The sequence below is a fragment of the Leptodactylus fuscus genome, chromosome 11 (assembly GCF_031893055.1).
Source record: "Leptodactylus fuscus isolate aLepFus1 chromosome 11, aLepFus1.hap2, whole genome shotgun sequence".
Classification (NCBI taxonomy): Eukaryota; Metazoa; Chordata; class Amphibia; order Anura; family Leptodactylidae; genus Leptodactylus; species Leptodactylus fuscus.
This window is the reverse complement of record NC_134275.1, coordinates 38,727,263-38,739,580: the sequence shown is the minus strand read 5'-3', so window position 1 is coordinate 38,739,580 and position 12,318 is coordinate 38,727,263. Positions and strand designations below refer to the sequence as shown.

Genomic DNA, 12,318 nt, shown 5'->3' with positions numbered 1-12,318 from the left:
GTGGGTATAAGGGCCGCCCCCAGCTCTTGCACTGCTCCTGTTGGAGTATGAAGTTCCCTTAAGAGAAGGCAAAAAGTGAAGAAAAAGGTCTAGCGTGAAGTAGTGCAAAGGGCTGCCAGCAGCCAGGCTGCAAAGTAGAAGAGGAGTAAGTGAGAAATTTGTCTCCGCCTATGGCCACACCACCCTGAACACGCCCGATCTCGTCTGATCTCGGAAGCTAAGCAGGGTCGAGCCTGGTTAGTACTTGGATGGGAGACCGCCTGGGAATACCAGGTGCTGTAGGCTTTTGCTTTTCCTCACTTCCACCAGCAGGGGTCACTCTCCTCTATGCCATTTTTACATTCACTTTTTACACTGCACACTTGCTTCTTTTACATTCGCTTTCTCTCTTGCACTCTTTAGGCCTTGCAAAATCCTAGTATTCTCAGTCTTACCGCTATCACTCTTAGCAGCCGCAGCGGGCGTGGTGGCCACCAGCGTTGTGGCTTTTTACTTTTAATAATAGCAGGCTTCATTTCCATAGTATCTGGGCCTCCCGCCGGGCTGGAAGCCATAGCTAGTAACCTGCAGACCAATTTACAGGGCAACACAGGCTGAACATCTTTGCAGACAACGCGCCCTAATAAAAGAGAAGCTGACTGAAAAGCAGCTTCGCTTCCAGGCACGGGCAACCATCTCAACTTCTTCCTTAGCCGACTCCTGGACAATGGGCTCTGGTCCAGCTTGCTCTTTCTTTCACCCCCGGGATGGTTTCTTAGCCCTGCGCAGACCTTGCGCCCAGCCCTTTTGAAAGAGGGCGGCTGCGGCCTGTGACTGGTTGCTGAACAACACCTGTGGGTATAAGGGCCGCCCCCAGCTCTTGCACTGCTCCTGTTGGAGTATGAAGTTCCCTTAAGAGAAGGCAAAAAGTGAAGAAAAAGGTCTAGCGTGAAGTAGTGCAAAGAGCTGCCAGCAGCCAGGCTGCAAAGTAGAAGAGGAGTAAGTGAGAAGTTTGTCTCCGCCTACGGCCACACCACCCTGAACACGTCTGATCTCGGAAGCTAAGCAGGGTCGGGCCTGGTTAGTACTTGGATGGGAGACCGCCTGGGAATACCAGGTGCTGTAGGCTTTTGCTTTTCCTCACTTCCACCAGCAGGGGTCACTCTCCTCTATGCCATTTTTACATTCACTTTTTACACTGCACACTTGCTTCTTTTACATTCGCTTTCTCTCTTGCACTCTTTAGGCCTTGCAAAATCCTAGTATTCTCAGTCTTACCGCTATCACTCTTAGCAGCCGCAGCGGGCGTGGTGGCCACCAGCGTTGTGGCTTTTTACTTTTAATAATAGCAGGCTTCATTTCCATAGTATCTGGGCCTCCCGCCGGGCTGGAAGCCATAGCTAGTAACCTGCAGACCAATTTACAGGGCAACACAGGCTGAACATCTTTGCAGACAACGCGCCCTAAGAAAAGAGAAGCTGACTGAAAAGCAGCTTCGCTTCCAGGCACGGGCAACCATCTCAACTTCTTCCTTAGCCGACTCCTGGACAATGGGCTCTGGTCCAGCTTGCTCTTTCTTTCACCCCCAGGATGGTTTCTTAGCCCTGCGCAGACCTTGCGCCCAGCCCTTTTGAAAGAGGGCGGCTGCGGCCTGTGACTGGTTGCTGAACAACACCTGTGGGTATAAGGGCCGCCCCAGCTCTTGCACTGCTCCTGTTGGAGTATGAAGTTCCCTTAAGAGAAGGCAAAAAGTGAAGAAAAAGGTCTAGCGTGAAGTAGTGCAAAGGGCTGCCAGCAGCCAGGCTGCAAAGTAGAAGAGGAGTAAGTGAGAAGCCTGTCTCTGCCTACGGCCACACCACCCTGAACACGCCCGATCTCGTCTGATCTCGGAAGCTAAGCAGGGTCGGGCCTGGTTAGTACTTGGATGGGAGACCGCCTGGGAATACCAGGTGCTGTAGGCTTTTGCTTTTCCTCACTTCCACCAGCAGGGGTCACTCTCCTCTATGCCATTTTTACATTCACTTTTTACACTGCACACTTGCTTCTTTTACATTCGCTTTCTCTCTTGCACTCTTTAGGCCTTGCAAAATCCTAGTATTCTCAGTCTTACCGCTATCACTCTTAGCAGCCACAGCGGGCGTGGTGGCCACCAGCGTTGTGGCTTTTTACTTTTAATAATAGCAGGCTTCATTTCCATAGTATCTGGGCCTCCCGCCGGGCTGGAAGCCATAGCTAGTAACCTGCAGACCAATTTACAGGGCAACACAGGCTGAACATCTTTGCAGACAACGCGCCCTAAGAAAAGAGAAGCTGACTGAAAAGCAGCTTCGCTTCCAGGCACGGGCAACCATCTCAACTTCTTCCTTAGCCGACTCCTGGACAATGGGCTCTGGTCCAGCTTGCTCTTTCTTTCACCCCCGGGATGGTTTCTTAGCCCTGCGCAGACCTTGCGCCCAGCCCTTTTGAAAGAGGGCGGCTGCGGCCTGTGACTGGTTGCTGAACAACACCTGTGGGTATAAGGGCCGCCCCCAGCTCTTGCACTGCTCCTGTTGGAGTATGAAGTTCCCTTAAGAGAAGGCAAAAAGTGAAGAAAAAGGTCTAGCGTGAAGTAGTGCAAAGAGCTGCCAGCAGCCAGGCTGCAAAGTAGAAGAGGAGTAAGTGAGAAGTTTGTCTCCGCCTACGGCCACACCACCCTGAACACGTCTGATCTCGGAAGCTAAGCAGGGTCGGGCCTGGTTAGTACTTGGATGGGAGACCGCCTGGGAATACCAGGTGCTGTAGGCTTTTGCTTTTCCTCACTTCCACCAGCAGGGGTCACTCTCCTCTATGCCATTTTTACATTCACTTTTTACACTGCACACTTGCTTCTTTTACATTCGCTTTCTCTCTTGCACTCTTTAGGCCTTGCAAAATCCTAGTATTCTCAGTCTTACCGCTATCACTCTTAGCAGCCGCAGCGGGCGTGGTGGCCACCAGCGTTGTGGCTTTTTACTTTTAATAATAGCAGTCTTCATTTCCATAGTATCTGGGCCTCCCGCCGGGCTGGAAGCCATAGCTAGTAACCTGCAGACCAATTTACAGGGCAACACAGGCTGAACATCTTTGCAGACAACGTGCCCTAAGAAAAGAGAAGCTGACTGAAAAGCAGCTTCGCTTCCAGGCACGGGCAACCATCTCAACTTCTTCCTTAGCCGACTCCTGGACAATGGGCTCTGGTCCAGCTTGCTCTTTCTTTCACCCCCGGGATGGTTTCTTAGCCCTGCGCAGACCTTGCGCCCAGCCCTTTTGAAAGAGGGCGGCTGCGGCCTGTGACTGGTTGCTGAACAACACCTGTGGGTATAAGGGCCGCCCCCAGCTCTTGCACTGCTCCTGTTGGAGTATGAAGTTCCCTTAAGAGAAGGCAAAAAGTGAAGAAAAAGGTCTAGCGTGAAGTAGTGCAAAGAGCTGCCAGCAGCCAGGCTGCAAAGTAGAAGAGGAGTAAGTGAGAAGCCTGTCTCTGCCTACGGCCACACCACCCTGAACACGCCCGATCTCGTCTGATCTCGGAAGCTAAGCAGGGTGGGGCCTGGTTAGTGCTTGGATGGGAGACCGCCTGGGAATACCAGGTGCTTTTCCTTTTCCTTTTGCTTTTCCTCACTTCCACCAGCAGGGGTCACTCTCCTCTATGCCATTTTTACATTCACTTTTTACACTGCACACTTGCTTCTTTTACATTCGCTTTCTCTCTTGCACTCTTTAGGCCTTGCAAAATCCTAGTATTCTCAGTCTTACCGCTATCACTCTTAGCAGCCGCAGCGGGCGTGGTGGCCACCAGCGTTGTGGCTTTTTACTTTTAATAATAGCAGGCTTCATTTCCATAGTATCTGGGCCTCCCGCCGGGCTGGAAGCCATAGCTAGTAACCTGCAGACCAATTTACAGGGCAACACAGGCTGAACATCTTTGCAGACAACGTGCCCTAAGAAAAGAGAAGCTGACTGAAAAGCAGCTTCGCTTCCAGGCACGGGCAACCATCTCAACTTCTTCCTTAGCCGACTCCTGGACAATGGGCTCTGGTCCAGCTTGCTCTTTCTTTCACCCCCGGGATGGTTTCTTAGCCGTGCTCAGACCTTGCGCCCAGCCCTTTTGAAAGAGGGCGGCTGCGGCCTGTGACTGGTTGCTGAACAACACCTGTGGGTATAAGGGCCGCCCCCAGCTCTTGCACTGCTCCTGTTGGAGTATGAAGTTCCCTTAAGAGAAGGCAAAAAGTGAAGAAAAAGGTCTAGCGTGAAGTAGTGCAAAGAGCTGCCAGCAGCCAGGCTGCAAAGTAGAAGAGGAGTAAGTGAGAAGTTTGTCTCCGCCTACGGCCACACCACCCTGAACACGCCCGATCTCGTCTGATCTCGGAAACTAAGCAGGGTCGGGCCTGGTTAGTACTTGGATGGGAGACCGCCTGGGAATACCAGGTGCTGTAGGCTTTTGCTTTTCCTCACTTCCACCAGCAGGGGTCACTCTCCTCTATGCCATTTTTACATTCACTTTTTACACTGCACACTTGCTTCTTTTACATTCGCTTTCTCTCTTGCACTCTTTAGGCCTTGCAAAATCCTAGTATTCTCAGTCTTACCGCTATCACTCTTAGCAGCCGCAGCGGGCGTGGTGGCCACCAGCGTTGTGGCTTTTTACTTTTAATAATAGCAGGCTTCATTTCCATAGTATCTGGGCCTCCCGCCGGGCTGGAAGCCATAGCTAGTAACCTGCAGACCAATTTACAGGGCAACACAGGCTGAACATCTTTGCAGACAACGCGCCCTAAGAAAAGAGAAGCTGACTGAAAAGCAGCTTCGCTTCCAGGCACGGGCAACCATCTCAACTTCTTCCTTAGCCGACTACTGGACAATGGGCTCTGGTCCAGCTTGCTCTTTCTTTCACCCCCGGGATGGTTTCTTAGCCCTGCGCAGACCTTGCGCCCAGCCCTTTTGAAAGAGGGCGGCTGCGGCCTGTGACTGGTTGCTGAACAACACCTGTGGGTATAAGGGCCGCCCCCAGCTCTTGCACTGCTCCTGTTGGAGTATGAAGTTCCCTTAAGAGAAGGCAAAAAGTGAAGAAAAAGGTCTAGCGTGAAGTAGTGCAAAGAGCTGCCAGCAGCCAGGCTGCAAAGTAGAAGAGGAGTAAGTGAGAAGTCTGTCTCTGCCTACGGCCACACCACCCTGAACACGCCCAATCTCGTCTGATCTCGGAAGCTAAGCAGGGTCGGGCCTGGTTAGTACTTGGATGGGAGACCGCCTGGGAATACCAGGTGCTGTAGACTTTTGCTTTTCCTCACTTCCACCAGCAGGGGTCACTCTCCTCTATGCCATTTTTACATTCACTTTTTACACTGCACACTTGCTTCTTTTACATTCGCTTTCTCTCTTGCACTCTTTAGGCCTTGCAAAATCCTAGTATTCTCAGTCTTACCGCTATCACTCTTAGCAGCCGCAGCGGGCGTGGTGGCCACCAGCGTTGTGGCTTTTTACTTTTAATAATAGCAGGCTTCATTTCCATAGTATCTGGGCCTCCCGCCGGGCTGGAAGCCATAGCTAGTAACCTGCAGACCAATTTACAGGGCAACACAGGCTGAACATCTTTGCAGACAACGCGCCCTAAGAAAAGAGAAGCTGACTGAAAAGCAGCTTCGCTTCCAGGCACGGGCAACCATCTCAACTTCTTCCTTAGCCGACTCCTGGACAATGGGCTCTGGTCCAGCTTGCTCTTTCTTTCACCCCCGGGATGGTTTCTTAGCCCTGCGCAGACCTTGCGCCCAGCCCTTTTGAAAGAGGGCGGCTGCGGCCTGTGACTGGTTGCTGAACAACACCTGTGGGTATAAGGGCCGCCCCCAGCTCTTGCACTGCTCCTGTTGGAGTATGAAGTTCCCTTAAGAGAAGGCAAAAAGTGAAGAAAAAGGTCTAGCGTGAAGTAGTGCAAAGAGCTGCCAGCAGCCAGGCTGCAAAGTAGAAGAGGAGTAAGTGAGAAGCCTGTCTCTGCCTACGGCCACACCACCCTGAACACGCCCAATCTCGTCTGATCTCGGAAGCTAAGCAGGGTCGGGCCTGGTTAGTACTTGGATGGGAGACCGCCTGGGAATACCAGGTGCTGTAGGCTTTTGCTTTTCCTCACTTCCACCAGCAGGGGTCACTCTCCTCTATGCCATTTTTACATTCACTTTTTACACTGCACACTTGCTTCTTTTACATTCGCTTTCTCTCTTGCACTCTTTAGGCCTTGCAAAATCCTAGTATTCTCAGTCTTACCGCTATCACTCTTAGCAGCCGCAGCGGGCGTGGTGGCCACCAGCGTTGTGGCTTTTTTCTTTTAATAATAGCAGGCTTCATTTCCATAGTATCTGGGCCTCCCGCCGGGCTGGAAGCCATAGCTAGTAACCTGCAGACCAATTTACAGGGCAACACAGGCTGAACATCTTTGCAGACAACGCGCCCTAAGAAAAGAGAAGCTGACTGAAAAGCAGCTTCGCTTCCAGGCACGGGCAACCATCTCAACTTCTTCCTTAGCCGACTACTGGACAATGGGCTCTGGTCCAGCTTGCTCTTTCTTTCACCCCCGGGATGGTTTCTTAGCCCTGCGCAGACCTTGCGCCCAGCCCTTTTGAAAGAGGGCGGCTGCGGCCTGTGACTGGTTGCTGAACAACACCTGTGGGTATAAGGGCCGCCCCCAGCTCTTGCACTGCTCCTGTTGGAGTATGAAGTTCCCTTAAGAGAAGGCAAAAAGTGAAGAAAAAGGTCTAGCGTGAAGTAGTGCAAAGGGCTGCCAGCAGCCAGGCTGCAAAGTAGAAGAGGAGTAAGTGAGAAACCTGTCTCTGCCTACGGCCACACCACCCTGAACACGCCCGAACTCGTCTGATCTCGGAAGCTAAGCAGGGTCGGGCCTGGTTAGTACTTGGATGGGAGACCGCCTGGGAATACCAGGTGCTGTAGGCTTTTGCTTTTCCTCACTTCCACCAGCAGGGGTCACTCTCCTCTATGCCATTTTTACATTCACTTTTTACACTGCACACTTGCTTCTTTTACATTCGCTTTCTCTCTTGCACTCTTTAGGCCTTGCAAAATCCTAGTATTCTCAGTCTTACCGCTATCACTCTTAGCAGCCGCAGCGGGCGTGGTGGCCACCAGCGTTGTGGCTTTTTTCTTTTAATAATAGCAGGCTTCATTTCCATAGTATCTGGGCCTCCCGCCGGGCTGGAAGCCATAGCTAGTAACCTGCAGACCAATTTACAGGGCAACACAGGCTGAACATCTTTGCAGACAACGCGCCCTAAGAAAAGAGAAGCTGACTGAAAAGCAGCTTCGCTTCCAGGCACGGGCAACCATCTCAACTTCTTCCTTAGCCGACTACTGGACAATGGGCTCTGGTCCAGCTTGCTCTTTCTTTCACCCCCAGGATGGTTTCTTAGCCCTGCGCAGACCTTGCGCCCAGCCCTTTTGAAAGAGGGCGGCTGCGGCCTGTGACTGGTTGCTGAACAACACCTGTGGGTATAAGGGCCGCCCCCCAGCTCTTGCACTGCTCCTGTTGGAGTATGAAGTTCCCTTAAGAGAAGGTAAAAAGTGAAGAAGAAGGTCTAGCGTGAAGTAGTGCAAAGAGCTGCCAGCAGCCAGGCTGCAAAGTAGAAGAGGAGTAAGTGAGAAGCCAGTCTCTGCCTACGGCCACACCACCCTGAACACGCCCGATCTCGTCTGATCTCGGAAGCTAAGCAGGGTCGGGCCTGGTTAGTACTTGGATGGGAGACCGCCTGGGAATACCAGGTGCTGTAGGCTTTTGCTTTTCCTCACTTCCACCAGCAGGGGTCACTCTCCTCTATGCCATTTTTACATTCACTTTTTACACTGCACACTTGCTTCTTTTACATTCGCTTTCTCTCTTGCACTCTTTAGGCCTTGCAAAATCCTAGTATTCTCAGTCTTACCGCTATCACTCTTAGCAGCCGCAGCGGGCGTGGTGGCCACCAGCGTTGTGGCTTTTTACTTTTAATAATAGCAGGCTTCATTTCCATAGTATCTGGGCCTCCCGCCGGGCTGGAAGCCATAGCTAGTAACCTGCAGACCAATTTACAGGGCAACACAGGCTGAACATCTTTGCAGACAACGCGCCCTAAGAAAAGAGAAGCTGACTGAAAAGCAGCTTCGCTTCCAGGCACGGGCAACCATCTCAACTTCTTCCTTAGCCGACTCCTGGACAATGGGCTCTGGTCCAGCTTGCTCTTTCTTTCACCCCCGGGATGGTTTCTTAGCCCTGCGCAGACCTTGCGCCCAGCCCTTTTGAAAGAGGGCGGCTGCGGCCTGTGACTGGTTGCTGAACAACACCTGTGGGTATAAGGGCCGCCCCCAGCTCTTGCACTGCTCCTGTTGGAGTATGAAGTTCCCTTAAGAGAAGGCAAAAAGTGAAGAAAAAGGTCTAGCGTGAAGTAGTGCAAAGAGCTGCCAGCAGCCAGGCTGCAAAGTAGAAGAGGAGTAAGTGAGAAGTTTGTCTCCGCCTACGGCCACACCACCCTGAACACGTCTGATCTCGGAAGCTAAGCAGGGTCGGGCCTGGTTAGTACTTGGATGGGAGACCGCCTGGGAATACCAGGTGCTGTAGGCTTTTGCTTTTCCTCACTTCCACCAGCAGGGGTCACTCTCCTCTATGCCATTTTTACATTCACTTTTTACACTGCACACTTGCTTCTTTTACATTCGCTTTCTCTCTTGCACTCTTTAGGCCTTGCAAAATCCTAGTATTCTCAGTCTTACCGCTATCACTCTTAGCAGCCGCAGCGGGCGTGGTGGCCACCAGCGTTGTGGCTTTTTACTTTTAATAATAGCAGGCTTCATTTCCATAGTATCTGGGCCTCCCGCCGGGCTGGAAGCCATAGCTAGTAACCTGCAGACCAATTTACAGGGCAACACAGGCTGAACATCTTTGCAGACAACGTGCCCTAAGAAAAGAGAAGCTGACTGAAAAGCAGCTTCGCTTCCAGGCACGGGCAACCATCTCAACTTCTTCCTTAGCCGACTCCTGGACAATGGGCTCTGGTCCAGCTTGCTCTTTCTTTCACCCCCGGGATGGTTTCTTAGCCCTGCGCAGACCTTGCGCCCAGCCCTTTTGAAAGAGGGCGGCTGCGGCCTGTGACTGGTTGCTGAACAACACCTGTGGGTATAAGGGCCGCCCCAGCTCTTGCACTGCTCCTGTTGGAGTATGAAGTTCCCTTAAGAGAAGGCAAAAAGTGAACAAAAAGGTCTAGCGTGAAGTAGTGCAAAGAGCTGCCAGCAGCCAGGCTGCAAAGTAGAAGAGGAGTAAGTGAGAAGTTTGTCTCCGCCTACGGCCACACCACCCTGAACACGCCCGATCTCGTCTGATCTCGGAAGCTAAGCAGGGTCGGGCCTGGTTAGTACTTGGATGGGAGACCGCCTGGGAATACCAGGTGCTGTAGGCTTTTGCTTTTCCTCACTTCCACCAGCAGGGGTCACTCTCCTCTATGCCATTTTTACATTCACTTTTTACACTGCACACTTGCTTCTTTTACATTCGCTTTCTCTCTTGCACTCTTTAGGCCTTGCAAAATCCTAGTATTCTCAGTCTTACCGCTATCACTCTTAGCAGCCGCAGCGGGCGTGGTGGCCACCAGCGTTGTGGCTTTTTACTTTTAATAATAGCAGGCTTCATTTCCATAGTATCTGGGCCTCCCGCCGGGCTGGAAGCCATAGCTAGTAACCTGCAGACCAATTTACAGGGCAACACAGGCTGAACATCTTTGCAGACAACGTGCCCTAAGAAAAGAGAAGCTGACTGAAAAGCAGCTTCGCTTCCAGGCACGGGCAACCATTTCAACTTCTTCCTTAGCCGACTCCTGGACAATGGGCTCTGGTCCAGCTTGCTCTTTCTTTCACCCCCGGGATGGTTTCTTAGCCCTGCGCAGACCTTGCGCCCAGCCCTTTTGAAAGAGGGCGGCTGCGGCCTGTGACTGGTTGCTGAACAACACCTGTGGGTATAAGGGCCGCCCCCAGCTCTTGCACTGCTCCTGTTGGAGTATGAAGTTCCCTTAAGAGAAGGCAAAAAGTGAAGAAAAAGGTCTAGCGTGAAGTAGTGCAAAGGGCTGCCAGCAGCCAGGCTGCAAAGTAGAAGAGGAGTAAGTGAGAAGCCTTTCTCTGCCTACGGCCACACCACCCTGAACACGCCCGATCTCGTCTGAACACGCCCGATCTCGTCTGATCTCGGAAGCTAAGCAGGGTCGGGCCTGGTTAGTACTTGGATGGGAGACCGCCTGGGAATACCAGGTGCTGTAGGCTTTTGCTTTTCCTCACTTCCACCAGCAGGGGTCACTCTCCTCTATGCCATTTTTACATTCACTTTTTACACTGCACACTTGCTTCTTTTACATTCGCTTTCTCTCTTGCACTCTTTAGGCCTTGCAAAATCCTAGTATTCTCAGTCTTACCGCTATCACTCTTAGCAGCCGCAGCGGGCGTGGTGGCCACCAGCGTTGTGGCTTTTTACTTTTAATAATAGCAGGCTTCATTTCCATAGTATCTGGGCCTCCCGCCGGGCTGGAAGCCATAGCTAGTAACCTGCAGACCAATTTACAGGGCAACACAGGCTGAACATCTTTGCAGACAACGTGCCCTAAGAAAAGAGAAGCTGACTGAAAAGCAGCTTCGCTTCCAGGCACGGGCAACCATCTCAACTTCTTTCTTAGCCGACTACTGGACAATGGGCTCTGGTCCAGCTTGCTCTTTCTTTCACCCCCGGGATGGTTTCTTAGCCCTGCGCAGACCTTGCGCCCAGCCCTTTTGAAAGAGGGCGGCTGCGGCCTGTGACTGGTTGCTGAACAACACCTGTGGGTATAAGGGCCGCCCCCAGCTCTTGCACTGCTCCTGTTGGAGTATGAAGTTCCCTTAAGAGAAGGCAAAAAGTGAAGAAAAAGGTCTAGCGTGAAGTAGTGCAAAGGGCTGCCAGCAGCCAGGCTGCAAAGTAGAAGAGGAGTAAGTGAGAAGTCTGTCTCTGCCTACGGCCACACCACCCTGAACACGCCCAATCTCGTCTGATCTCGGAAGCTAAGCAGGGTCGGGCCTGGTTAGTACTTGGATGGGAGACCGCCTGGGAATACCAGGTGCTGTAGGCTTTTGCTTTTCCTCACTTCCACCAGCAGGGGTCACTCTCCTCTATGCCATTTTTACATTCACTTTTTACACTGCACACTTGCTTCTTTTACATTCACTTTCTCTCTTGCACTCTTTAGGCCTTGCAAAATCCTAGTATTCTCAGTCTTACCGCTATCACTCTTAGCAGCCGCAGCGGGCGTGGTGGCCACCAGCGTTGTGGCTTTTTTCTTTTAATAATAGCAGGCTTCATTTCCATAGTATCTGGGCCTCCCGCCGGGCTGGAAGCCATAGCTAGTAACCTGCAGACCAATTTACAGGGCAACACAGGCTGAACATCTTTGCAGACAACGCGCCCTAAGAAAAGAGAAGCTGACTGAAAAGCAGCTTCGCTTCCAGGCACGGGCAACCATCTCAACTTCTTCCTTAGCCGACTACTGGACAATGGGCTCTGGTCCAGCTTGCTCTTTCTTTCACCCCCGGGATGGTTTCTTAGCCCTGCGCAGACCTTGCGCCCAGCCCTTTTGAAAGAGGGCGGCTGCGGCCTGTGACTGGTTGCTGAACAACACCTGTGGGTATAAGGGCCGCCCCCAGCTCTTGCACTGCTCCTGTTGGAGTATGAAGTTCCCTTAAGAGAAGGCAAAAAGTGAAGAAAAAGGTCTAGCGTGAAGTAGTGCAAAGGGCTGCCAGCAGCCAGGCTGCAAAGTAGAAGAGGAGTAAGTGAGAAGCCTGTCTCTGCCTACGGCCACACCACCCTGAACACGCCCGATCTCGTCTGATCTCGGAAGCTAAGCAGGGTCGGGCCTGGTTAGTACTTGGATGGGAGACCGCCTGGGAATACCAGGTGCTGTAGGCTTTTGCTTTTCCTCACTTCCACCAGCAGGGGTCACTCTCCTCTATGCCATTTTTACATTCACTTTTTACACTGCACACTTGCTTCTTTTACATTCGCTTTCTCTCTTGCACTCTTTAGGCCTTGCAAAATCCTAGTATTCTCAGTCTTACCGCTATCACTCTTAGCAGCCGCAGCGGGCGTGGTGGCCACCAGCGTTGTGGCTTTTTACTTTTAATAATAGCAGGCTTCATTTCCATAGTATCTGGGCCTCCCGCCGGGCTGGAAGCCATAGCTAGTAACCTGCAGACCAATTTACAGGGCAACACAGGCTGAACATCTTTGCAGACAACGTGCCCTAAGAAAAGAGAAGCTGACTGAAAAGCAGCTTCGCTTCCAGG

The 12,318-nt window shown here is 52.0% G+C and overlaps 10 non-coding genes and 5 pseudogenes across 10 annotated transcripts; all 15 read left to right on the top strand.

Moving 5' to 3' along the window:
* Positions 1-166: 166 nt before the first annotated feature.
* On the top strand, positions 167-285 carry LOC142185699 (5S ribosomal RNA). Its single transcript, XR_012711920.1, has one exon. It is a non-coding gene; the product is annotated as a 5S ribosomal RNA (ribosomal RNA).
* Positions 286-999: 714 nt separating this feature from the next.
* On the top strand, positions 1,000-1,108 carry LOC142185741 (5S ribosomal RNA; annotated as a pseudogene).
* A 713-nt stretch (positions 1,109-1,821) lies between these two features.
* On the top strand, positions 1,822-1,940 carry LOC142185817 (5S ribosomal RNA). The gene has a single exon (XR_012711988.1). It is a non-coding gene; the product is annotated as a 5S ribosomal RNA (ribosomal RNA).
* A 714-nt stretch (positions 1,941-2,654) lies between these two features.
* LOC142185740 (5S ribosomal RNA) lies at positions 2,655-2,763 on the top strand (annotated as a pseudogene).
* A 714-nt stretch (positions 2,764-3,477) lies between these two features.
* LOC142185750 (5S ribosomal RNA) lies at positions 3,478-3,594 on the top strand (annotated as a pseudogene).
* Positions 3,595-4,315: 721 nt separating this feature from the next.
* Positions 4,316-4,434, top strand: LOC142185679 (5S ribosomal RNA). The gene has a single exon (XR_012711900.1). It is a non-coding gene; the product is annotated as a 5S ribosomal RNA (ribosomal RNA).
* A 714-nt stretch (positions 4,435-5,148) lies between these two features.
* On the top strand, positions 5,149-5,267 carry LOC142185708 (5S ribosomal RNA). Its single transcript, XR_012711929.1, has one exon. It is a non-coding gene; the product is annotated as a 5S ribosomal RNA (ribosomal RNA).
* Positions 5,268-5,981: 714 nt separating this feature from the next.
* LOC142185692 (5S ribosomal RNA) lies at positions 5,982-6,100 on the top strand. The gene has a single exon (XR_012711913.1). It is a non-coding gene; the product is annotated as a 5S ribosomal RNA (ribosomal RNA).
* A 714-nt stretch (positions 6,101-6,814) lies between these two features.
* LOC142185666 (5S ribosomal RNA) lies at positions 6,815-6,933 on the top strand. Its single transcript, XR_012711887.1, has one exon. It is a non-coding gene; the product is annotated as a 5S ribosomal RNA (ribosomal RNA).
* Positions 6,934-7,648: 715 nt separating this feature from the next.
* Positions 7,649-7,767, top strand: LOC142185816 (5S ribosomal RNA). The gene has a single exon (XR_012711987.1). It is a non-coding gene; the product is annotated as a 5S ribosomal RNA (ribosomal RNA).
* Positions 7,768-8,481: 714 nt separating this feature from the next.
* LOC142185739 (5S ribosomal RNA) lies at positions 8,482-8,590 on the top strand (annotated as a pseudogene).
* A 713-nt stretch (positions 8,591-9,303) lies between these two features.
* Positions 9,304-9,422, top strand: LOC142185815 (5S ribosomal RNA). The gene has a single exon (XR_012711986.1). It is a non-coding gene; the product is annotated as a 5S ribosomal RNA (ribosomal RNA).
* Positions 9,423-10,136: 714 nt separating this feature from the next.
* Positions 10,137-10,275, top strand: LOC142185710 (5S ribosomal RNA; annotated as a pseudogene).
* A 714-nt stretch (positions 10,276-10,989) lies between these two features.
* Positions 10,990-11,108, top strand: LOC142185690 (5S ribosomal RNA). The gene has a single exon (XR_012711911.1). It is a non-coding gene; the product is annotated as a 5S ribosomal RNA (ribosomal RNA).
* Positions 11,109-11,822: 714 nt separating this feature from the next.
* Positions 11,823-11,941, top strand: LOC142185814 (5S ribosomal RNA). Its single transcript, XR_012711985.1, has one exon. It is a non-coding gene; the product is annotated as a 5S ribosomal RNA (ribosomal RNA).
* Positions 11,942-12,318: the final 377 nt, after the last annotated feature.